Genomic DNA, 25933 nt, shown 5'->3' with positions numbered 1-25933 from the left:
GACTGCCAAACCCCCTACTGGGACCCTGGCAGACAGGATTGAACTGAAAGGGGACCTGCTGCACTTCTAAGCCACTCTTTGAAGTCTCCCCCACTTCAAAGGCACATTTGGGTATAAAACAGGGCCTCTGCCCTACCACCTGAGACACTTGCTGGAGAAGAAACCTGAACCAGAACCTGCATCCTGCCAAGAAGAACTGCCTGGCTGCTCAAAGGACTCACCTGTCTGCTTTCTACAAAGGACTGCTGCCTTGCTGTTGGCCTGCTGCCTTGCTGAACTCTTGTCTGGCTGCCAAAGTGCTCTCCAAGGGCTTGGATAGAGCTTGCCTCCTGTTCACTGAAGTCTCAGGACCAAAAAAGACTTCTCTTTTTCATTTGGACTCCTTGTGCGCCGAAAAATTCGACGCACTGCTTGATCCTTAGTGACAAAATCGCTGCACGCCGACGCTGCCCGACGCGATGCCTACGGGGCGACCAGAACTTTGACGCACTGCCTCACGTGGACAACGCCACCCAGCTTCTAGAGAGGAAATCGACGCGATGCCTGCCGTGAGAAAGAAAATTCCACGCACTGCCTCCCGGAACGACGCGCAGCCGGATAGCAAGCCGAGGAATCCACGCACAGACCCTGGGACATCTGGTAATCCCGTGAACCATAGAAGGTGTCGGCCCGCGTGCCAGAAAATGACACACGTCTTCCCCGAGTGAAAAATAACAACTCAAGTCCGTGTGTGAAGAGGTGAAACCGACGGACACACCATTTTTCTTCCCGCAGAATGATGCACGTCTCCCCGAGAGAAAAATAACGACGCAAGTCCGTGTGTGAAGGGGCGAAACCGACGCACACACCATTTTTCCACACATCTTCTCCTCTGCCGCCCTCTGCGGAGATTTTCCACTCCGAACCAGGTACTTTGTGCTTGAAAGAGACTATGGCGGTCATTCTGACCCTGGCGGTAAAAACCGCCAGGGCCGTGGTCCACGGGAGCACCGCCAACAGGCTGGCGGTGCTCCTTTGGGCATTCTGACCGCGGCGGTACAGCCGCGGCCAGAAACTGAAAGTCAGCGGTCTCCCGCCGGCTTTCCGCTGCCCAGGGGAATCGGGATTCCGACCCCCATACCGCCATCCTGTTCCTGGCGGTTTAGGCCGCCAGGAACAGGATGGCGGTATAGGGTGTCGTGGGGCCCCTGGGGGCCCCTGCAGTGCCCATGCCAAAGGCATGGGCACTGCAGGGGCCCCCGTAAGCGGGCCCCACTTAGAATTTCAGTGTCTGCTTAGCAGACACTGAAATTCGCGACGGGTGCTACTGCACCCGTCGCACCACTTCCACTCCGCCGGCTCCATTCGGAGCCGGCTTCCTCGTGGAAGGGTGTTTCCCGCTGGGCTGGCGGGCGGCCTTTTGGCGGTCGCCCGCCAGCCCAGTGGGAAACCCAGAATGACCGCCGCGGTCTTTTGACCGCGGTACGGTCTTCTGCCGGTTCCCGCTTGGCGGGCGGCTCCCGCCGCCCGCCAAGCTCAGAATCACCCCCTATGTTTTCTTTTTAAAGACTTAAGACACTTTATATCACTTTTCAGTGATGTTCCTACAAATTCTTATTGCATCTTTTATTGTGTTGATCTACAAATATTCAGATAAATGTTCTATATTTTTCTAAACACTGTGTGGTGTATTTTTGTGGTGCTATATGGTGTTATTAATTGCACAGATACTTTACACATTGCCTTCTAAGTTAAGCCTGACTGCTCGTGCCAGGCTACCAGAGGGTGGGCACAGTATAATTTTGATTGTGTGTGACTTACACTGACTAAAGTGAGGGTTCTTGCTTGGACAGAGGGTAACCTGACTGCCAACCAAAAAACCCATTTCTAACACACACATGGTTAATACCTGCACCATGCACATCCCATTGACACCACACAGACTGTAACAACAGACACATAAGCAGTCTGACTGGCACAAAGGGGCACATTGTAGCCTATGAGGAAGGAAAGGCTGGGGTTGAACAGAGTTAATTGTGCCAATGAGGTACTTACCTGCTCCTCTGGTGAGCCATGGAGCTGTTCATATGGGGGAAGAACCACACTCACAAGCCTCTCCATCTCCTCTGGAGAAAAGACAGAGGCCCTTTCACCTGCTGGTCATGGCATGATTGCTCCCAGAGGCAACACACAGCAGCTGAGGTGGTGGAGGTGTTGCTGACAGCAGTGTCAGGAGTCAAGTGACTGATTTTGCACAATGGGGCGTACACGTACGCCACATTGGCGGTCATCACTGCCACCAGACAGAGCCAGAACATTGGCCTATGGCCGTGTCTACTACGGTTGAAACCGCCTACTGCACGGATGACTTCTGCTGGCAGACGCGGGTGGTTCCTGATGTTCAGTGTAGTAGGTCAGGCATCCACCATTTTGGTGGCTTGAAATGCTATATTTGGCCCTGTAAAATGCATCACAACAACAATATAAGTTATCTGTCATTAGAAACATCCTACATCTGTCTAGTTGTGTAGATCTGACTACACAACCACCAGTGTAGTGTGTTGCAGGTCACATATGGCATATGACAGCAATGCACAGTTCACCACAGCCAATGGTATTTTTGACAGTCAGAAAATAGTCACATTTCAGGGGGCAAGTATGTAGCAGATAGTTGGGTGTCACCTGAATCCATGATGGTGACACATGTGTTGACAACCATGAGGCTCACATTGGACCCTTGTGTAGTTGCCAGTTATGATGTGTACTGGGTGTCATGTCTATCCAGTCAGGAATGTTTTGTCACATTATATTGTTGGCATGCATCATGTCTGTTGCTGTGGACACACTGACTAATGTTAAAAAACATGTCTTGTCACACATAGGTACCCTGTGAGAAGGAGGATGCAACAACCTCCTCTCTACTGTCCACTGCCAGACCTTCAGGCCATGGAGGAATAACAACATCATCCAATTATATCACCTGAAGAGGCAAAAAATAGTGCTGTCAGTTGGAGAAAGATATGGTGCCAGCTAGCAGTAACCCAACCTGTATACCACCCATTGCACAAGTCATGTCAGCATTGCACTTCCTGGCCAGAGGGCACTTCCAACATACAGTGACCATTTCTGCTGGTACGTCCCAATCTATGTTCAGACTGGTGTTGAAGGATTTCCTCTCAGCAATGTTTAAACACATTGACAGCTATATCAGGTTCTCCCGACGTGTGGATTTAATCAATATAAAGGCTGACTTCTCTTGGTTTACCTGCATCCCACTTGTGGTGAGGGCCCTTGATGGCACACATTTTGGCTTGGTGACACCACAGGCCACTGAACAAGTCTATCACAACAGAAAGAACTTCCATTCCAGCAAACGTGCAAATTGTCTGTTTTGCAGATCTCTAAATCACAAATGTGTGTGCCCATTATCCAGGATCAGCCCATGATTCCTTCATAATGCAGAACAGCACAATGCCCCGGCTGATGTCACAACTGCAACCGGAGAGGGCCTGGCTGGTCAGTAAGTCATGCCTCTCCTAACTGTGTGTAAGCAACGTCAGGTGCTACAATCAAGAAGTGAGTGACTCACTGTTTCACTTATGTCCCATTCCTTAACCAGAGACTCAGCATATCCAAACTGTTCTTGATAGTTGACACCACTGATGAATTCAACTATGCCAGGGGAAGTCCCCTTCAGTGAGGCCCATGGAAGAACACAGCAGGCACTGGAACTGACTTTTGGGCTCCCGAAGCCCAGACTGTCTGGAAAGGACCGGTGGAGCCCTTCTCTACTCACCTGGAAAAGTGTGTCAGATCACTGTGGCATGCTGCATGATCCACAACATCGCTCTGCAGAGGAATATCCTGTACATCCCAGAGGACGGGGGCCTGGAGTGCCACCAGGTGAGAATCCTGACATGCCAACTGAGGATGGCAGTGGTAAAGAGGAAGGAACTGACTTGCGAGAAGATCTCATTCACAGCTACTTCTCATGAGTGTAAGTATGTCAGGTGATGTTATGAATGTGACTGTACAATGAACTGTAGTTGTGAGAATGTGTGGAGTTGAGTCTTTTGGAAACAGCAAGGGAACTAATACTCTGCAATAGTCAGCCAAAGGCTGATTGATTAGACAGCTTTTGACACATCTGCACCTTCATGATGTTGCTTTGTTGGTGTCACTTTCCTTGCAATGTACTTTGATTTGCAGATGTTTGCTATGTGACTTGTGTCACATGCATGGTTTCAAGTATATTCTCCTTGTTGTGCCTGTTGTACTGGTATCTACATCATGACATCTTCATATGGGAATTTCAGAGTTGGCATTGGCAGGTGTGTGATACTATTCTGACATACAAAGTGGACATAGATTGCTTCAGGTAATGTATGAGATTGGTTATGTGAGACCTGTGCCAAGACATCTTGCACAGTGTTTGGGTGGAAGGTACCTACAGCATTCACATTGTCAACGATCTGGTCCCACATTTCAATTTTACTACTGAGAGAAGTATGCTGGATTTGTGCTTTAAACAATTGTGGATCTACTCTTATGATTTCATCCACCATGACTCTTAACTCATCTTCAGTAAAAAAAGGGATTTTTTTTTACACTTAACATTGTGAACAAATAAAGAGGGTGGCAGGGACTTACTTAATAGGCGAAGTGGAATAGGGTGAGAATGGACAAAATTGTGTGCATGGTGTTCTATGGGATGGTGGGAAAAGGAGTGCCTAATCTATGTAACAATCAATATGTGCTGCTCATTTTTCTTTGGCTCTGTGTGGAAATGCAGAGGATTGTCATCTGTGAAGGGGTGTGTTTTATAGTATGCTTTGCAGGTGTATCCACTTGGCCAATGTGTGTCAGCTGTGTTGTTTTTTAATTCATCCAATGTGCATTAGTCTGTTTCTTTGCTGACCGCGAATGGTGGTCAACCGCCATTGGCTGACTGCCATGAGAGGACCACGACGGTGACTTTATGATTGTAATATGCTCAGTGGTTGGCGATAGCACTGGTGGGGCTAGAGGTCAGATTGCCTATATCCAAGCCTCTGCGCTGCTGGAGATCTGCCTTTTTTGTTTGCTGGTCAGCGGTCCTGCCTGTATACTTTGATATACGCCCATCCGGAGAACACCGGCATGGCAGTCTCTTCAGGACCGCAAGCATGGCAGTGTCTAAGGCTGGCCGCTAAACTTGTAATTAGGCCATTAGTGTTGCTCAAACCACAATTTTCTAATTGTCTATAGCAAGGTTTCCCAAGCAGGACAAACATTACAAAATCAAAAATGAGCTTCTTACAAGTACCATGTCCAATTCCATCAGTCTGTATATCAAGCTTTAGGTACATATTACCTCAGCAATTTGCAAGAAACCAAAGAATGATTTCACTTTCATAAGTAAAAAATAAAGAAAATAGTAATATACCCATCAGGTTGAAGCTGATTCTTATATAACTCATGCAGATGTTAGATGAAGGGGGTATTCAGCTCCAGGGGTTGTCGGGCTGGAGGTGCTCCCTTCCCTAATGCAGATCACTAAAAAAGTGTAGTACCGTGAAGTGCTAATCACCCCACACTTTGCATTCCTCATGACATGTTCTATGAAATAATTTATAACCTCACTGCAAGTTTGAGAATTCCAAAATTGATGACAAAACTGCATGGTGGGGGCATGAGTTAAAGTTAATTTAGAACATGAGTTATACTTGTTTGAGATAACTGTAAATGGTGAATTTCAATAGTTTTGTTTAAAACAGTATTTTTAACTGACATTTTCACATAACTATAATGTTCCTTTAACCTTTTGAAAAAGCAAAATTTTATTACCATACCTATAAATATCTATATCTATATACAACTATACAGCTATACAGTATATGTAACTATGTATATATCACTTAGCAGCAGTCGCCAGTAGGAAGTTACAGTTAGGACCTAGTTTCTATAGAAAAATCTTTTTTTTTAACTTTACGATATCTTTGGCACCGGTTAATGAATCTTCAAAAAATGTTCCCCAAAAATTAGACGCTCACTTCAGCTGCTGTTTGGAAGGTTTCAGGGTGATCCATCAAGAAGGGGCCAAGAAAAATGGGGGATTCCAAATGATATTTTCCTATGTAAATTCCCATAAGGGTTTTTGAACAGGTGTACAGCCTGAAACGCTGGGGGAAATTACACCAAGGCCCACATTTATGGAAAATGGAGCACAACTGCGCTATCACAGTTGTGTGATATTTGTTTCAACGCCGGCTGATGCCAATCTTTAAAGCCATTGGTGCTCCATATTTATGAAATGACGCACAATGGAGCTAAGGAACGGCTAGCATCACAAAAAAGACGCTAGCCGGTGGGGATGGCATTAGGAAAAATGGCACTACTGGGTCAGAAATTATGCTAGGCTGGTTAGCGGCTAAATTTCTGCCGCTAATCAGCCTAGCATCATTTTCTGATGCACAAGCAGCTAACAATGACTCTTGTCTGACTATAGACAGGAGTCATTACCACCAGTCCAGTGCCCACCACAGGAGACCAGTGTCCCCTGTGCAAGACCCACACACACAGTACCAGGCAGGGTATGTAAGGGACTCCCAATGGCACACCACACACAAACACTTACCTGGGATGGGCTCCCTCCTCCTGTGGTGTCCCTGTGGTGTGGGTAGGAGTGTTGCTGGGGTTGAGGTGGGCATCTTTGTGCCCATTCCACGGTGTTTACCCGTGGAACTGGGCCTTCCTGCACTTTAACGCTTGGTCTGACCAGGCATTAAATAATGATGCTAAGAAGGCTTAGCACCATTATTTAGACCCACCTCCCAGCCGTGTGTCATTTCTGTGCCGGGAGTTAAATATGGCACTGGGGGGGCTGGCATCCTAAAAATGGCGCTAACTCCAATATTTTCATGCTAGACGGGTCTAGCATCAAACTATAAATATGGAGTTAAGTTAGAGATGCTTTAGCTCCAAAATAAATGATGCTAAGGTGACGCTAAGCTTTCATAAATATGGGTCCAGATTTGGCAGAAAGGTGGCTCTTCGTTCAGGAAGCACCCTTTTTCAATTTGGTGTAAATCTGTTCAGTATTATTTTAGATATTAACTAAAATTCAAATTTGTATATGTAGCTATGCAAAGGCTCCACAAACCCTCCTTATCTCGCACAGAGATCTGATTGACTGCCAAAACTTCAACAAGGAAGTGTTGGCAGCCATCTTGGGACTTGGCTTCAGCTGAGTTTCTGAAAAAAAGAAAACAAATAAGAAAAGGGAACAAGGTAGGGGCACCCTGACCCCTTAACTCTGTTGCTTGGGTCCCAGAGGGGCCCTCCAGGGCAAAAAAAACTTTTAAAAAAGCATTTTCCCACAAATTTGTAACGTAAGGGCGTTATAAAAGCGGTGAGTTTCATTGTGGAAATCTTTGCTTCTCTGTTGTCGCAATGTATTGGGATTGGAAGAATGCCCTGTTGGATTTATAAGGTATGAGCTTATCCATGACATTTTATCTTTGAGGATGAGAACCCTTACAATAGTTTGCTTGTATTTAAACAATTAGAGCTTTTCAATAATTTTTTATCAAATGCAGTATGCGTAAGTTCCTATACGAGATAAATGCAACATGTATCGATATGTCTACATGCTACAAGTGATTCTAATTACTAGGGCCGTAGTGCGAAAAAAGTGCGGCTGAGAATGTCGATATAATGGGGTATTTGCCCACAAATATTTGAACATTGGACGGCAAATGGTATGTTCTGACTGTAAGAAAAATATATATATATACTTTTTTAGATTCTGTATACTAATGTCATCATGCCATTAAGGATATGGTTGGTAAAATGTTAGAGATGATTAAAGAATAGAGAATCAAGCATTCATTATCGATTTAGAATGTCATTCGTTTAGTCGGCTTGAATTTATCCACGATTAGATAGAGCCTCTTATGACGGCACATCTGCCTCTGGGTTAGAATAATATACAGCACATATCAATAGGTGAGATTGTTTAGTTATTTGGACTGATACACATATATAGGTGATTCATAATGCATATAGATGAAATAAATTACTAGACGACAGGAGAATCAGTTTAATATTAGATCAATTGAAGGTACAATTTTGAAAGGTAATATTTTTAAAGGTCTACTGTAAATATTTTTTAAGATTTGTCACTTACGTTTATTTTTTATATCAAACTATTGATTATTCATATTTGTATATCCTTTTAGCGCTGAAGTAGTCCTTTTTGACGAAACGCGTTGGCTATGATCTTTTCATTGTATATGAAGTCACATATGGATAATTACAAACTGAATTAATAAAAACTCCATTAAAAGGAAGAAAGACAATTGTGGATCTACTCTTACGATTTCATCCACCATGACTCTTTACTCATCTTCAGTAAAAAAGGGATTTTTATTTACACTTGACATTGTGAACAAATAAAGAGGGTGATGGAATGTTATCTTCATAGGATGTGATATAAGGATTTAAAGACAATCAAGGAAACTCCTCCTTCTTCTATAATTTGATGTATATCTGTGCTGAATCTTACTTTGTAAATATAGCGTCCTTGAGATGGTGATTGAAGACTAGGGAGTTGGTCCTCTGGACTCGTGCACTTTATCCTGTATATTTGATGTATTCCATCACAGGAAACTGTGCGGCATTTTCTGCCTCGACTCCAGCAAAACAGATATATATATATATTTATTTATTTTTTTCACTGAAAAAAGGGACATAACAGGGGTAAAATGGATGTTATAGGTAGGTTTGGATTTTACACACACAAAACATAGAAATTCAACAGGTATACTTATACTTAACTCAGGAAACTATAACTCAAAACTATAACTCATGCCCTAATGTAACTATAGTTAATGCCCCCACCATGCACAGTTTTCTCAACAGTAATGTTTTGCAAATGCTGCAGTTATATTATAAAATTATGTCATAGAAAATGGAATTACTGATTTAATATGAGGGATAAGCAGCAGTGCATGGCAATGGTGCGAGTTATAGTTACCTTAGGGCACGAGTTATAATTTCTTGTGTGTATAAAATCTGAACCTTGTTTTAAAATTCTGTTTCCTAACTATAAAATCTCTGTAACTTAGTTTTTTCAGTGAATTTTAAACTTAAGTAATATTTAATTATCTTATGTTAATCCAACCTCCACCATGCATGGTCTTTGGTCAAACGCCCGAAAACACACACCACTGTGCCATGCATGACCTTTGACTGGCCCCCCTTCCTGGGCCAATTTTGGCCCAAGGGACCCCTTGCCCAGGCCTAATTCGTGAAAGAGTAGGGGGTCCACATGGCCTTCCTCCCTGCCCAAAAAATAAAAGGAGGGGGCATGAAGCCTATTTTGGCTCCTGGGACCTTATTCTCTGGGGCCTGGGCAATTATTGAAAGGGGCAGGGGGACTGCACGGCCCTCCTCAATGGACCAATTTTGCCCCTGAGGGTCCCATCCCTGGGGCCCAGCTACACAGGGCCTCCAGTGTACACTGTTGGGGACCATTGGCAGCATCAATGCCCCTGCGGTTCCTGATGGCTCCCTGCCACCGATGATGGGGTGTCGGAGAGGAGGGGTTTATGCAGGCTCCTTGTGTCAGATGTTGCGCAGGTTGCTTTAGACGTGATGATGGGGAGGGGTGTGGACATGGTTGAGAGGCGCAGGCGGGTGCTAATCTTCTGAGGGGTGGTTGTGAGGATCACCTCGTGGGAGAGGACATAGGGTACAAAGCATCTCTGAAGCCCTGAGTCAGAGCTGTGCTGAGCCTTTCTTGATTTGACCTTTTAACACCCACCTGTGTTAGGTGATTGGTACCAATCCAATGAAGTTCCTTCGACATTTTGTGGCATCAAATGAACAAACAATGGCACTGGGTACTCTAGAGTTAAATGAAATACAGAATGTAATGATGTGGAATGGAGCTAGAAGTCTGACCAACGAGCGAGAAACGTGTGTTCTAATCCTGGCTTCTATAATTCACTAAAACACTGCGTGTTCCTAACACTGTGTGTCCTTCAGCAATTCATTGTATCTTCACATGCAACAAAGTGTAAATATGTGTAGTATATATGTGCACAAATACCTGTACAATGAGTGTCTGGTACTATACAAATCACACACCATCCAACTCACCAAACACTGGCTGTAGTATAGACCAGGGAAAGTTTTATGTAGTTTATCTGCTAAGGGTGATGTTGTCAGAAGTCCTGAAATGAATACCAACAACATGAGCAACGCTGACATTTGCATCTGTGTGGTGTAGTTGTCACCTCCCTGTAAGTTTAATGTCTGCTTTTGTGACTTTCGTCAGCCTGTGTTTTTAAGACAATGAATGTCTGTAATATGAACGTCATGGGAAGTAATGAAGCGTTGATAGCGAGGTTTTTTTTTATCAAAATGCTGTATTTTTACACATTGATTCTGAACGGAACTCTACTGTTTCTAAGCACATTTGTGATGGACGACTCAACCACTCTTGCCGGGCGCGAACTACTGACCTTCATGTCACCATAGTTGTCAACCGGGAGGTTTAATGTACTGAACTCGTTCTCAGGCTTATAATTGCAAATAATTTATTTAAACTTTAAACAAAGATATGATGAGGATAAGTAAGTAGTTTACTCAAGCTAAAAGCAATGGAGGCAGTCTCAGCGCTGCCAAAATAGCGCACCTTCTAGAAACCAGACACCATTCATTCAAGCATATCTTTACTGATACAAGCCAGCGCCCTTTGTTATACTTACATTTTTAGGGTCGAGTCTACGTCGCATGCCCTTGCGCATGTGAACGCTTTAGGTATTAGAAAAGGGCTCGGAACCCCGTTGACGTCACGTCAGTGTCTTTCATTGGCACGTTCGCTTGCCTGTTAGAATCTGCTTGCTTTGATTAGTGGAAGGCACACATACGCCATGCCTTTTTCGGTGATTAGCCCTCCTCAAGCGCAGAGACCAAGTACAGAAAACATGCAAGGCTCTCTGTTTCCCGTCAAGTTTTTGGACTACTTTTTCTCTATTTTCACAGCACGATCTCGCTGGGCAGAAGTTGAGCGCTTTGCATACTATCGACCTTGTTACACATTTAATTGCACTTTTGCCGGTTACATTTATAATTGCACTTTTGCCAATAGGTATTATTACGAGTGAACTGTAGCAGCGCGATTGCACTGTTTTTTTCTTTTCATGCAAGAAAAATCCGGTTGGGAGTTTACAACTGGGAATAGCTGCAACTCCGACGAATGCAAGACCCTAGTACATTGCAAATGCTTGTTTATTCTTGGTGTCGCTTCCTACTAGTGTGAGACAGCCATTAGAAAGTTGCATCTGTGAGTTTAGTGCTCGTTCCTGACATACGTCTTGGTGTGCTAGTTATGGGTCTAAATCCACCTGCAATAACTCAATCTCTCTATGAACTCTGTAAATTGAGTGTCATTCCATTGTCATTTCAACGCCTGGAAGGGACAGAATCGCCACATTGACAATGCTTTTGATTTGCAGGCTATGATTTATTTTGTACTTCGCCCGGTTTGAGGTGGGTTGTCGTTTTCACTGTCACTACTTTCTGACGACAAAGGAAGTGAGAATGTCTCGGTTGTGCATGTGGGTCGTGGAAGATCCTAGCATTTTCAGTGACTCCATTGTGACTGTATGTTGGGGCCTTGCCGTGAAGAATTATATGAACAGTGCAAAGGATGCCGGGAAGTGCCTGTCTGCCGGGCCCCTGGGCATCAGCAGGAGGGACGTTAAGCAGCAGTAGAGGACAGGCACAATGGATACAAACAGTACCTGGGGCTGCTGGGAGGCTTCAAAGACGGAGGCAGTTGTCAGGAGGGCGTTGGAGAGAGAAAGAGAGAGGGTCCACAGAAGAACACCTTTTACCCCAAGTGAATGACAGTTTGTTGTTGAGGGCTTGATGTTTCCCTCGGACAAACTAGACTGATAAGTGGGCGAAATGGGGCTGAATTACTGGCGCATGAAGAAAGGAGCCAGAGGATTGGTTTATGAGAGGACCTTTGCACAGGCACAATGGAAGTACCCTCTGTGAATGTCAGTTTATTATGCGTGGCTGGATGCTGCCAACAACCCCTCCACACAGTGTAGTCAGACAAGGAAGAGGAGACATACAGACATGACAAAGAATCAGAGATGGCGGGGATGCGAGAATGAGAGAGGGCTCACACAAAACACATTGTCAGTGCCCTCAGTGAATACCAGCTTGTTGCTGGGATTGGATAACACTCTCCTTTCTGTCCTGGTCTAGGCAGAAAAAGGGACGATAAGGAGGCAGTGGCAAGGGGACACAGAGGAAGTAGAGAGGACCCAGGAGGGTGCAGGGGGCTAGAACGTGAGAGAGTCTAGCCAGGGTCCCATTGACAGTTTTCTGAGTGAATGTCAGCATGCTACTGTGAGGGCAGTTAAGTAGACAGACAGGAGGAGCTGGGGACAGTGCCGGGTCCACACTTTCTAACAAAGGGCAGGGTGAGAAGAGCCCCTGGTTTATGCTCTGGAATGCATCTCCCACCAATCATTAAAGCCCACATCACAGCCCTTGTGCTGCACTAACACTAGTGTACCCCGGGCACAAGGTCCTATGCCAGGTCTGTACCCGTCTGGGTGCTGCCTGTTTTGATGCCCCAGGACCTACGCAGGGTCACAGTGGGGTATCCGTGGTATTAAAATGTATGTGGGCAACCCAAGCCTTTTCTTCCGAATCCGAAGTTGCTGAACACCAAGGCTGCCTGATCTTTACTTCACCCCTGGGGTTCTTTTTCATCCACACGTGCTGTATTTTTCATTGTTTTCTTTTCTTCATCGTGTCCCTTTCTTTCTCTAGTCTACTTTTCTCTCAGACTCTAGGCCAAAGAAACTATGGAGATGAGAATTAACTCTTTTTTCTTAAAATGAGTGCCGGTACCTTTAAGCACTATTGGACGCGCTCCTCCTTTGAGAGGAGCACAAGACCCCACACATTCACAGTGGTAGGACAGGACAGTGATCCATGATATGTGCAGCCACAGCTCTCTGTCTTGACTACCTTTATAAAGCACCTCCTCTTCTACGACGCCGTGTATATTCTCGGCTACCTCCTTTCAATTTGGGTTTGTCACTCCTTTCATGCGACATCCACCTAAACTAACAGATTAAACATATGAGATCCAGTCTTTCGACATCACCAATGAGCTCCCGGGAGAATGCGGTGCACATATGTAGTGTGGTTAGTTTTACGTATTCATTGCGCTTTAGCTTCAGGCTTTAGGCCTTTGTGCACTTTGCCCTGAATATATTTTATTCATTTGCTAACAGCTTAGAGCCTCTCTGCACTTTGCTCTACATGCTTTTTATTAGGCTTCGTACTGTTATTTTTCAAATAGCCAGTTCTACGGTGTTGTTTTTTTATTCATATCACACTGTTTTGCCTACTTCAGCACTGGAGTTCTCCATAACATATTTACTCTGTGCTTCAGTCAAGGATACAGTCTGGTACATTGCCGATAGACGTGGTAAGAGTTTAGACTTGGCATTCCTGCGTAGGGACATTTTGTGATCACGATGATGTGTTAGTTATAAAATCACTTCCTTGTCCCAATACACGCAAGAGGGAGATTCCGACCAGGGAACCACAACTAGACGCTGACTGCCTTGTTGCAGATGCTGAACCAAGATCACAGGTCTTTGCTCAGGTATGAGGGCTGATGTCTCCACAGTGATTCTAATAGGCAAGCTAGAAGCTTAACATGCTGTGCTCTAGATAAAACAAGCAGAGGGAGAGTAGAAACTGTTTGACAATATGATAGCTTTGTTCTTATGTTTTACTCTCCTGGTAACTATTACAATCCTACTGTGTTGTATCGTTCTGGTTATTGCGGCTCACGCCTAAATATCTAAAATACAGTCGTTTTATTAAAAAACATTATATAAAACTTATACTGTCTTTGTCATTTGTATACGAGATCATATTGGAAATAAGAGAGTTGGTTTGAATCTGAGTAACCACGACTTCCCTGAGAAGTTCCAAAGATGTCATGCGCTCGGCTGCCGAATCATTCCTTCCACATGGGAGAAATGAGGCACTGCTAGTTAGCCGGAGCAAAAACCGGATTTAGGGTGACAGTGTTCTTTACATGTGGGTCAGACTCAGTCCCCCACACCGTTATAGATCCTGCTACCTAGAAATCCAGTAGTCTCATTTAGAATAATGAGAGCCCACGCGACATGGCGCCGCCAACGTTTGGTCTGGCTCTAATGAATATGTCCGACTGATTCTCTTGGTCTCATATATATTTTGACTCCTCGGTTCCGTTTACGGAGACGTCCGTGGGGCTGAGGGTTTCCGCCGCCACGGCATAGGTGCTTCCTGTTGCTTAGTGGTTGGTTGTTCAAGCTTGAACTTTGAAAGGAAAAACCCCGATATTGGTGTGCCTTCTCTGACCTGAAGCTATTTTTTTATAAAATGGCGAATCCTAATGTAGTGAACATAGCAATTAATATGCGTCATCCGCTCACTGGACATCTGTTGACACATGGACTGACAGTCCAGGGGGGTCCAGTCACTTTTGTGGTGGACGCCCATGCAGCCTATAGAACGGAACTTTTTTATTCTTGGGTCGGATTTCCAGCAGTGGATGGGGGGACAAATACTTTTCATGAATACACTGTTGCGAATGTCCCTGGACAATACAGGGCTAACGCTTATTTAGAAATACCTCTATCTTATCAAGAACACCATAATTGGCTTGATGGCGCCCTCCCACACTCAGTAGCACAAGTTAGGTTAGGTCCACTGAGTAATGATGGTCCTACCTGGCCTTTATTGGCTACATATACACCTCATCCTGCGGTTGCTCAATTGGCAGTGGTTGAAGTTCGTCGTTTATATACAGAATTAACAGCTACATATAGACGATTAGTTCAGTTTGTCATGCAGACACTAAATACGAATGCAGCGCGTGCTGCTCCAGCGCACCCACAGGCAGTGGTTCCGGGTATTAATCCGGCCACTGTGCACTCAGTTATGGGTAAAGTACCGGCTAAACGAGAGGAGACTCCATTTTGGCTGGCGCAAAAAATTAATACGCTGGAAGCAGTATTTCCCCATACGGGACCTCAGGATAAACATAGAATTTTGACAATGTGTTTGCCGTACGGGATGGTTCCTCCGGTGGACCTTTGTAATACCTGGGGCACGGTGTTTGCCGCGCTCTACACTACGGCACACGGTACACCGACATTGGCTAATTTACCGGACGTACTTAAACAGATTCAGGATGAATATGGGGCTGCCCCTGCCTTGGATTTGGGCATGCAGTTGCTGGGCAATTTTGCCACAGTTTCTTCTATTATTTTGAGTAATCTCAAAGGAGAGGCAGTAGCACTAGCAGTGCGAATGCGTCTTCGGGATGTTCCACTGCTTAATCAGGAGCGGGAGCTACCGAGAATAATAGCGGAAACATATTCTAGTATTGGTCGTGATAGCCTGGGGGCTAGACCACAAAAACCCCAGTTACAGGGTAAAAATAATAAAGACAATGCTAAACAGCAACAACCTGAGGGTTCGAAAAAGCGCTGGGAAAAGAAACAGCAAACATCTAAGAAAGATGGTGGGCAGTCTCCGCAACCGGAGACCCCACAGAATAAGTATAATCTCAGGAATAGGGATACTTTGAAGACGCCTGATAGATATCAATATACTGATACACGCCAATCTCGTTCCTTTCAGGACTCCTCGGAAAAGAGAAGTGAGAGAGGTGGGCGGTCAGAGCGGAGGACGGAGTACGTGAAACTGAGACAGGATTCACAACGCTCAGCGGAGGTTTCTATTAAACAAGAAGAGAAACCGCTGCAACAGAAACAGCAATTTAAAAAGAAGAAAGTGGCAGCTGTCTCAGTCAGACATGCCGCTCAAGAAGAGAGTTCTCTTGACGAACAAGACATGGGCGTTAGCACTGTTAGACAGCGCGGCAGAGGTCACAATAGTTTGCCGGAGTCTTCTAGAGCATCTGGAGGTGAAAGCAACTGATGACTTCATACAAGTCGAGACGGCGGATATGCGAGTCTCTGATCCTGATAGAGTATATGAAGTGACTCTGCGATTGGAAGGGGACATTGACCGTATTATAAACGCCATTTTTTGGGACCATGTGGTAAAATCATATGATGTTCTGCTGGCCGAACAAGATTGGCCAAATGACTTTGTTTGTGACTGTCCGGTTGGGGAGGAGGTTATTACACCTTCCTTCTCATCACTTGTTCCGAGAGAACTCTCGGAGTCCTATAGTAAATCATGGGCTCTAGCACAAGCTCCCGCCTTGTATAGAAATAATGTGGGGTGGGACAGAAAATCACCTTATAATGTAATTCCAATAAAGGGCTAACCTCAGCCACAACTGCAGTATCCTATCAAATTTGAAGCAAGGGCATCGGTTAGGAAAATTCTTACACAATTGGAGTATCAGGGTGTAATTGAGCCCTGTGTCTCGCCGATGAATAATCCCTTGTTTCCGGTTGCTAAACCGGACCATTCATATAGGATAGTGGTGGATTATAGACATTTGAATAGTCATACACGCACATATGCAATACAGAATTCACACAGCGCAGCGCTTATGAATAATATAGTGCGTAAAAAATACAAGACAACATTGGATATCTCGAATGGATTTTTCTGCCAGAATATAGCGCCCGAGAGTCGGGACTATACCTGTTTCAGTGCGTTTGGCTCTCAGAATTTTTTTTGTCGTTTGCCTCAGGGGTATAAGAATAGCCCAGGACTGTTTTCGGCTCGTGTAACTGAAATGCTGCATGAGTTCGACCCTGAAGCGTTATCATATGTCGATGACATATATCTGACAGATGATGAGATTCTGCAACATCTAAGGCGTGTATCGCGCATTGTTGTGGGGTTTGCTGATATTGGCTATAAATTTAATTTTAAGAAATCAAAGATTGCCTTCCTCAGCGTCATTTTCCTGGGATATGAGTTGTCGAGTGAGGGCAAGAGCCTAGCGCCACATTTTTTGGAGAAATGTGATTTATTGCAGCCTCCTAATACGGTTCGGAAGCTCCAGTCCTTGTTGGGGTTTCTGAATTTTGGCAGAACTTACATTCCTGAATATGCAACGCGTATAAAACCCTTATACGAGTTGATTCGCCCAAATTTTTCGAGTAGATTTTGGACGATTGAACATACACACATACTGCAAGAGTTACAGAGTGATCTCTTAGCAGTTAAACATTTACACACACGGGACAATAAGACACATTTAGTCATCAGGGTGATACCTGGGGCTGTTGGGTTTACTTATGTCACCTTTAATGAAGGGTTGACAGTCCCGATTGCATACAAGTCTCACTTGTATTCTGCTGCAGAGCAACGTTTTGCACAAACTGAGAAAATTCTCACTGCAGTACAGATGGCTGTTATTAAAGAAAAACCGCTGGCCCAGGGTCAACGCATTGTTGTCGTTTCCCCGGTTCCGGCCTTAGAGGCTGTTACTAAAGCAAGTGTTCCTAATTCGAAAGCTTTACACCCGCGATGGATACAATGGGCTACGTCTTTGACAGCCACTGATGTAGATTATGTATTTGACCCTAAACTGCAGACTCAAGAATTTCTTCAATATGAAATGGAATACCCTATTCCTGCTGGTACGTTGCCTATTGACCAATATCAAGTGGTCATGTATACCGATGGCTCTGCGCAACCAGCGGTTGGGACTAAACAACAGTATTCTGCTGCATGTGCGGTGGTGAGCGGCACTATGGAGGGGGAAGTGTTCTGCCCCCGACATACTTATACTAAAACCTTGGGAGATTGCACAGCATAGCTGGCTGAGCTCAAAGCTCTATTGTTAGCATTGGAACACGCGGATCCGGCGCTTTTAACCTTGCTGGTCTGTGACTCCTACTACTGTGTGCAGTCTTTCAACGAATATCTACACTATTGGAAGATGAATGGGTTCAGAGATTCTAAAGGCAACACCATTAAACATAAAATGTTGTGGGGTAAGGTTGCGGATCTAAAGGAAACGCTTCCTAAAGTCCATGTTGTGCATACACTTGGACACCAGCGCGATGGGATACACGTTGCTGGGAATACTTTGGCTGATGAAGCTGCAAAATCAGCAGTGGCTGTCGCCACTTTAGCCGCAGTGACTCGTTCAAGTTCCAAACCAGACACAGAAATTTCGGCTGCCATAAAGGCTACGGCTGATGGCACGCCCTTTCCTAAAGGATTTCCTTATAAATATAGTTACTGCTTGAATGGTGCGCTGAATGCTACTGTTACAATTCCAGGCATTGGTGTACGTGAAATTCCCAATAAAATTGAGAGACCTCGATTAATTTCTGCAGCACATGAGGGGGTGGCTTCTGCACATGCTGGTGTGGCTGCCACGATTTCACTTTTACAGGCTCGTTACTGGTGGCCTGGTCTCTATAAAGAAACGAAGCAATATGTCCTTTGTTGTGACGTTTGTCAACAAATTAAAGCGCCGTCGGCTAGACGCCCGCAGCAGATGCCCCTTCTGATTTCAAATAAACCTTTACAGTGTGTGTACTTGGATCATTGTGGTCCGCTGACACCAGATAGTGCATACAAATATATATTGGTTGCTGTAGATTCATGCTCCAGATTTGTATGGGTATGGCCACAACGCTCGGCTGACGCTCGAACTGTTATTAAAGATTTGCGCATCTTTGTCGATATATTTGCAGTTGCGGCTTTTCATTCGGACCAGGGCCCTGCTTTTGCCTCTAAGGCATTCAGGGACACCATGGCTTCGGTGGGGGTCCAACTCCAATTCTCGTCTCCGTTTCATCCCGAAGAAAATTCTGTCGTGGAACGTTTAAATCGTGATTTAAAGCAGTCCTTAACGGCCAGAGTTGTAGGTACGGGTCGTGGTTGGCTAGCTAACCTATGTGGAGTACAGAGAGCACTTAATAACTTGCCTAGGAGGTCACTGGGGGGTCGTACTTCATATGAGTGCCTGTTTGGAACACAAATGTATGTTCCTGATCTAGATGGTCCTGGTGTGGAGGCGGCAGATAGGCCCTTTGACATAAATGATCGTGTCACTGTTTTGCAGGTTTTACATCAATTCCGTGAAGATAACTCTTCTGCCAGTGCTGCCTCCTCAGGAATTAAGGATGAGCCAGTAACACCTACTGGTTGGATACCCAGGATTGGGGATCTAGTGCGTGAAAAGGTTGCAGTTAAAAAATAATTTGGTCCTTCTTATCGAGAACCTGTCCCTGTATTGGGGGTGAGCGGCACGAGAACTGTGATTTTACCGCCGCTGCGAGGGGCCAATGGAAATCGCTTTGTTTCCATTGACAATGTCAAGTTACAACATGTGGCTGATTCTGCACAGCAGACCAAGAGGGACACCCAGTAGTTCCGGAATCCCTCTCACTACTGGGGAAGAAGTCCCGCTGCAGGTGATTTTCACCGACACTGTTTCCTCTCTGAGCTTGGGGAGGGTGGATGATGATCTTGCGATTGTTCCACCGACGGCGATTAATATGGAATCTTGTGATCAAATTGCTGAACGTTCTACTGATGTTTCTGAACATGTGGTTTATAGCGTGCCACGGCGAGAGCCTCCATCTGCTTCTTCGTTCACAGTTGCACCTTTTGCTAGAACTGCTTCTGGCTGCTTCAACGACGCTGATAATGATGGGTCCGGCTCCTCGTCCTCGATGTCTTCTGTCCACGGTCCACGACGGCTGCTGGGATGGCTTAAACGAACATATTTTGTTTTTCCTTGGAACTATTTTTGGCTGTTTTTGGCCGTGATGACTATATTATTATGGTTGGGATTTGTGGTTACTTTTTTTCTGATAATACATGGTCATTGTCTTCCTGATCGATCTGACATTGAGCACGTAGAGACTGTGTTAAAACCGCATTTTTCGTCTCATATGGTTCGAAGAGATTTGTCCACTGTTAACATTTCTGCGATACCAGTTCCGGATGGAATTGTGTGGGATAAAGTAATGTTTGATATATATGGTCCCACTGAATTGATTCAAATACCGTATGTCCTCAAATTATCAATGAATGATATTGTTATACCTGGCATTGTTTCTGATGATTGGGACGTGAAGACAGTAGATTCTATGCTTACGGATTTGCAATATTATACTGTCTATGACGATGATGATGCTTACCAGTTTAGAGATAATCATGGTGACATGTTTTGTTACAGCTATTATGGACACCACTTTATTCATAAAGCTAGTAGCCCCAAGTCGATGTTTAATTATGTGCAATGGGAACATTGCTCGACTCCTCCACAAGGGAGTTCAAAAACGTATTATGATAAATTTGCATATTTTTCTGGGCATGATCCACGTGATGCTAAGTCCTACTATTTTAAAGTTGCACCGTATTCTAATAAGCAAATGTTATTGACCGATACTAAATTACTGTATTCCAATTTGTTTGTATCTAAACTTTCGGTCAAGGGATATGAATACTGGTTTAAAACTGTTGACTTGAAAAGTATTTGGGGTTCGAAAACGTGGCAAATGCGAGGCAGGGACACGTTATTTAGAGTATGTATTATCCCTGTGCAGATGACTTTCCTCAATGACACAGTACAACAGACTAGCTGTTTGGGCTTAGCAACGATTAGGGAGTTGACTTTGCCTAGTATACCTGTCCCTTCTAAATTAAAAAATTGGCAGCACTATGTGAATGCTACTTTCATTGACTTTACACATTGGGTCCAGAATGGTACGCTTAACACTTCATTGTTACATCCAGGTGGGTGGTTATTATGGCCTGTAGACACTAATATGTGTCATCAACGTTTTGTCACCTCTTCAGGGGGGTTCAGGACTAGTAGGGCAGACCCTTGTTACGTTTCACCAGAACATGCTGATATTATAACTACATACAGTGTGGGGAAGCTTTGTCAGCAGTGGTTGAAGTCATCCACGCTGGATGCAGTTAAGTCACATCTCACGTTACTGTCTAATGATACTGATTTACAAGATTTTTTGTCAGGTCCCAAAGTACCACAGAAGAAAAGGTTCTTATACGAGGTTTATAATGAGATTTGGAATCTTTCACAACAAGAGGCTGCAGCCCGGTTGAGGCAGATTGATCAAGAAAATCTGATGCAGACTTTGTATGTTGTTGATAATGGCATGCATACCCTTTCTGACCGTGTTTACACGATTGACAGCATTGTTTCCTCTGCCATTGACATTATTAAGTCGGACATGTCTTCTTTATATCATGGGCAGAGTCAGACGCGGTCCATCATGCAGCTGGGTTGGACTCTTCAGACCTTGAAGGCGGGTCGCGTTCCATGGCAGCACGTTCGTGCCAGAGAGATCTTTATCTCTTTTAATTTGACTCGTCAACAACAACTGATGGCTAAAAAGGAAGCGACATATGTTATGTTAAATATTGAGAAATTAGAGAAACTGCCTTTCACGGTAGCTGAGATTCCGTCAGCTGAATGGTTGATTAATGGGGTTATTAATTTGCCTATCTCCACTTTGCAATTTACTTCATGTTTGAAGCACATTCCGGTGGGTAGATATGAACTATTGGGAGACAGTTACATACACGAGGTGTGGGACCTTCCCTTTCAGTACAGATGTGTTAATGGTTTGAAGGAGGTTTTTCTTAGCGGCAGCGACTGCGAAGCTTCTGTCAGCCATTCAATGGTTTGTAAACAGCTGTCCTTGCACAGGGCGTGTAACGCTTCGATTGCTAACTTAGCTTGTTATTTGAAGGGAGTTCCAGTCCCGGTTATTAAAAACACTTTCCAGGTGCTTTCTAACGGCAGTTACATTGTTCTTAACAGCGAACGCTGCTGTGGCATGCGTGCCGGAATAGTTTACATCGTCGTTGTCAACAAGGCCGTTACGTGCTGCGGGAATGTGTTGTTTCCCCCCACTCAATTTAGGGAGGTAGCGGACATCTGGCCTCATATTGCTACTTCCAAGGTTGATTTCGACAAGTTGAGTCGGCTAAAAGCTTTATTGTTTCAAAAGCATGTGGCCCTTACATCTGCTAGCGAGACCTACGCACTTCAGGAGGCAAGGTCATCGGCGGAGATACAGTCCCTTTTGAATACTAACTTTCCAAATCACTTCGGTGAACTTGTGGGACATATATTTAAAGCATCCAGCACTGCTGGTATTGCACATTTTTTTAAAGTCGTTGGTGTTGGTTTTGCTCATACCTTCTCTTCCATATTCGGTTTGATACCTTCGGCTATACATTCTATTTTCGGAAGCATTTTTGGGGGTTTCCCGTTTACTTTGGCTTTATTGGCTGGAGTCTTGCTGTTGTTGCTATTTTTTCGCAATGGCTGTCCCGTCACGACGAGATCCTTTATTGCTGCTCCCGTCAGCGCAGCTGTGTCGTGAACGCATGATGCAGCATTTTGGAGCGACACTCCTGGGACATTTGGAGCGCGACTGGTCTCTGTCATTCAGACCGGTTTTGGATTGTGTGCAACCCGTGTTTCGATGCCTTTGGTGCTCGTTTGAACATGCACTGGCTCTCTATCTCTCATTGCAGCGCCCTCCAATGGTCGATACTGATCTGTTGATGTTCCCGATTATGGCTCATTCCCAGACTTGTGTACTACGGTTGCGCTTGCTTCGTGAGGCAGTTTATGAGATTCCCTTCCTGGAGGAAGATGGTATTGTCTCTTTCATAGGCCCTGCACGGTGTGCCGCCCTGAATGGTTTTGGGGCTTTGGATCACACCTGCTCCATGGTACTTTGTGGCGTGGATCTTCCGATATTGACATATATCGAAGTAGAGGAACTCCTGCGTTCTATTGCTTCTATCTGACGATTGGATTTTTTACGAAATTGACACTATATTGAATTTGGCTTTATGATCACATGTTACCTAAATTTATGACTTTGTTGTCTTCTCACCTTGTCGAAATAATTGTTTTAGGTGTTGTTTATATTTAGGGCATCCTTTTATATTATTGGAACCACTTGCTACCGACAAGGGGAGGGTGTAGTGTGGTTAGTTTTACGTATTCATTGCGCTTTAGCTTCAGGCTTTAGGCCTTTGTGCACTTTGCCCTGTATATATTTTATTCATTTGCTAACAGCTTAGAGCCTTTCTGCACTTTGCTCTACATGCTTTTTATTAGGCTTCGTACTGTTAGTTTTCAAATAGCCAGTTCTACGGTGTTGTTTTTTTATTCATATCACACTGTTTTGCCTACTTCAGCACTGGAGTTCTCCATAACATATTTACTCTGTGCTTCAGTCAAAGATACAGTCTGGTACATTGCCGATAGACGTGGTAAGAGTTTAGACTTGGCATTCCTGCGTAGGGACATTTTGTGATCACGATGACATGTTAGTTATAAAATCACTTCCTTGTCCCAATACACGCAAGAGGGAGATTCCGACCAGGGAACCACAACTAGATGCTGACTGCCTCGTTGCAGATGCTGAACCAAGATCACAGGTCTTTGCTCAGGTATGAGGGCTGATGTCTCCACAGTGATTCTAATAGGCAAGCTAGAAGTTTAACATGCTGCGCTCTAGATAAAACAAGCAGAGGGAGAGTAGAAACTGTTTGACAATATGATAGCTTTGTTCTTATGTTTTACTCTCCTGGTAACTATTACAATCCTAGTGTGTTGTATCGTTCTGGTTATTGCGGCTCACGCCTTAATATCTAAAATACAGTCGTTTTATTAAAAAACATTATATAAAACTTATACTGTCTTTGTCATTTGTATATGAGATCATATTGGAAATAAGAGAGTTGGTTTGGATCTGAGTAACCACGACTTCCCTGAGAAGTTCCAAAGATGTCATGCGCTCGGCTGCCGAATCATTCCTTCCACATGGGAGAAATGAGGCACTGCTAGTTAGCCGGAGCAAAAACCGGATTTAGGGTGACAGAGTTCTTTACACGTGGGTCAGACTCAGTCCCCCACACCGTTATAGATCCTGCTACCTAGAAATCCAGTAGTCTCATTTAGAATAATGAGAGCCCACGCGACAATATGAACTGCACGGATAAATCAGCTCAACACAAAACGGCTTCTTCTAACTGACTAATAACTTAACCGCCTAAACACAGCCGAGCCACGTCTCTGGCACCCACTAGCTTTCATCAGTCTGTCGGTCTCTCTCCAGTTGGCACTTCATGTACACCTTGTGCTGTGAAAGTTCAGCAGCCCCGACTGCTGACGTATTTGCGGTATTACCAAGGGCTCCCCCTCAGAAGGAGGACATTTATACTTATACTTTTTTTAGCGCCACATTTGCGCCACTTTTTGACGCAAAAGCGGCGCAAACTTACAATATACAATTGTATTCTGTAAGTTTGCGCCGGTTTTGCGACAAAAAGCGGCGCAAAAACGGCCCTAAAAAGGTATTAATATGGTTAATAATGCCGAGAGAAACACCACCAGCCAGGATTCGAAATACTGACTTTGAGAGATGAAAAAAAATACATTTAAATGTTTTTATACCCACAGGACGGGGTCAAAGAAACGTAAAAGAATATACTAATAATAAAGGAGATTGCAGTAAAATTGCTACAGTTATGAAACAATAAAATAATAGCGAAACGGACAATAACAAGCCACAACAAATGACACATTACAGTAGTCACACAAATAAGTGAACACCTATTTCATTGTCTAAAGGGCTCAGAGAAAGCTTGCTACTGAGATATGCTGTGACTCGCAGGCGACCAACTCCAGACCACGGCCGTCTTAGCCATCAATTCTTCTGATGTCGATACAATGAGTACTATTCAACACTGTAACAATAACATCTTAGTTATAGCGCTTAGAAACAGCGAATCTTCGGCACTAAACATTATTTAAAAAGGTTTGTCATATTCACACATTTTATATATGTTGTTGCTGTAATAATCGTTGAGGCAAAACTGAATTATTTATAAGCTAAAAAGTGTTCACAACGCTTTTCAGTATATGACTTGTGCTTTTTAATTCACCTGTTATCATTTGCATATCTAGATATAATTGTTAGAAATGTTAGTTACCACAAGAAGCAGTGGGAGCCTGGGACACAAAGGAAGAAGTGTCTTGTTTCTACATTTTCTCTCTCCTGAAAATGCTTGCCTCCAAAGACACATTCGTCTCCTATAGGAGTCTCTGCTGTGTTCAGTACAGGGCTTGGCTTGGAGCCCGCCTGTCACTCACCATTAGTTGGTTTGCATGGCACTCTTCTTTACAGTCTTGTAATTCCTCAAGGCATGTCAGGCATCACTTCCGTTTCTCTGTGTGGAGCAGGGATTAAGCACTAATTACTGCAACTTAATTTTGTGCCCCTCTGCTGCTCCCACGGTGATCAGTGTACTATTTGTTGTTTTTACTTCTAGTGACCTGCAAACTGAAGTCTTGTGACTGGCAAAAATGTGCCCAGAAGGCACAAAATTGCAAAGTTTTATTTTTTAAAGCTAGATCTATTTTATTTTGCCAAATCGTCCTTTCTCAGTTTCTTCTCATGATTTCTTTTGTTTTCACTCATTAATACATGTGATGCAAAATTTGAAACAATTATAAAGGGCTAGTATCTGTATTTAGGCATTTGTTTTCAGTGACGCATTAGTTCCATGGTGTATTAAATGGATGTCCATGGAGGGTGGTAATATGGTCAATATCACACAGGGTGACCAAGTGGACATGCCAGGACCAGAACAAAGGCCTCTTAGTTCCAGAGCCAGTTGTACTGCAATGTGGGTCTGTAAATAAGTGCTGCCATCAGCTTACTGAACGCTATTTATCGATATCAAATAAATGAAAAACACTCATGTCATCATGTAATCTGTCGGCTAAAGTGCTGAGCCTCGCAGCTGGTGCTCACATGCTGCGCTTTCTTACCTGTGGGTGATGGGAATAGGGCAAAGAGGGGTTGATGAGAGCTGGAAAGAGTTGTAAATAGTGCTTAGAAGTGTGTACTGCCATAAAGGC

The sequence above is a fragment of the Pleurodeles waltl genome, chromosome 1_2, assembly GCF_031143425.1.
Source record: "Pleurodeles waltl isolate 20211129_DDA chromosome 1_2, aPleWal1.hap1.20221129, whole genome shotgun sequence".
NCBI lineage: Eukaryota > Metazoa > Chordata > Amphibia > Caudata > Salamandridae > Pleurodeles > Pleurodeles waltl.
This window is presented reverse-complemented; position numbering follows the sequence as displayed.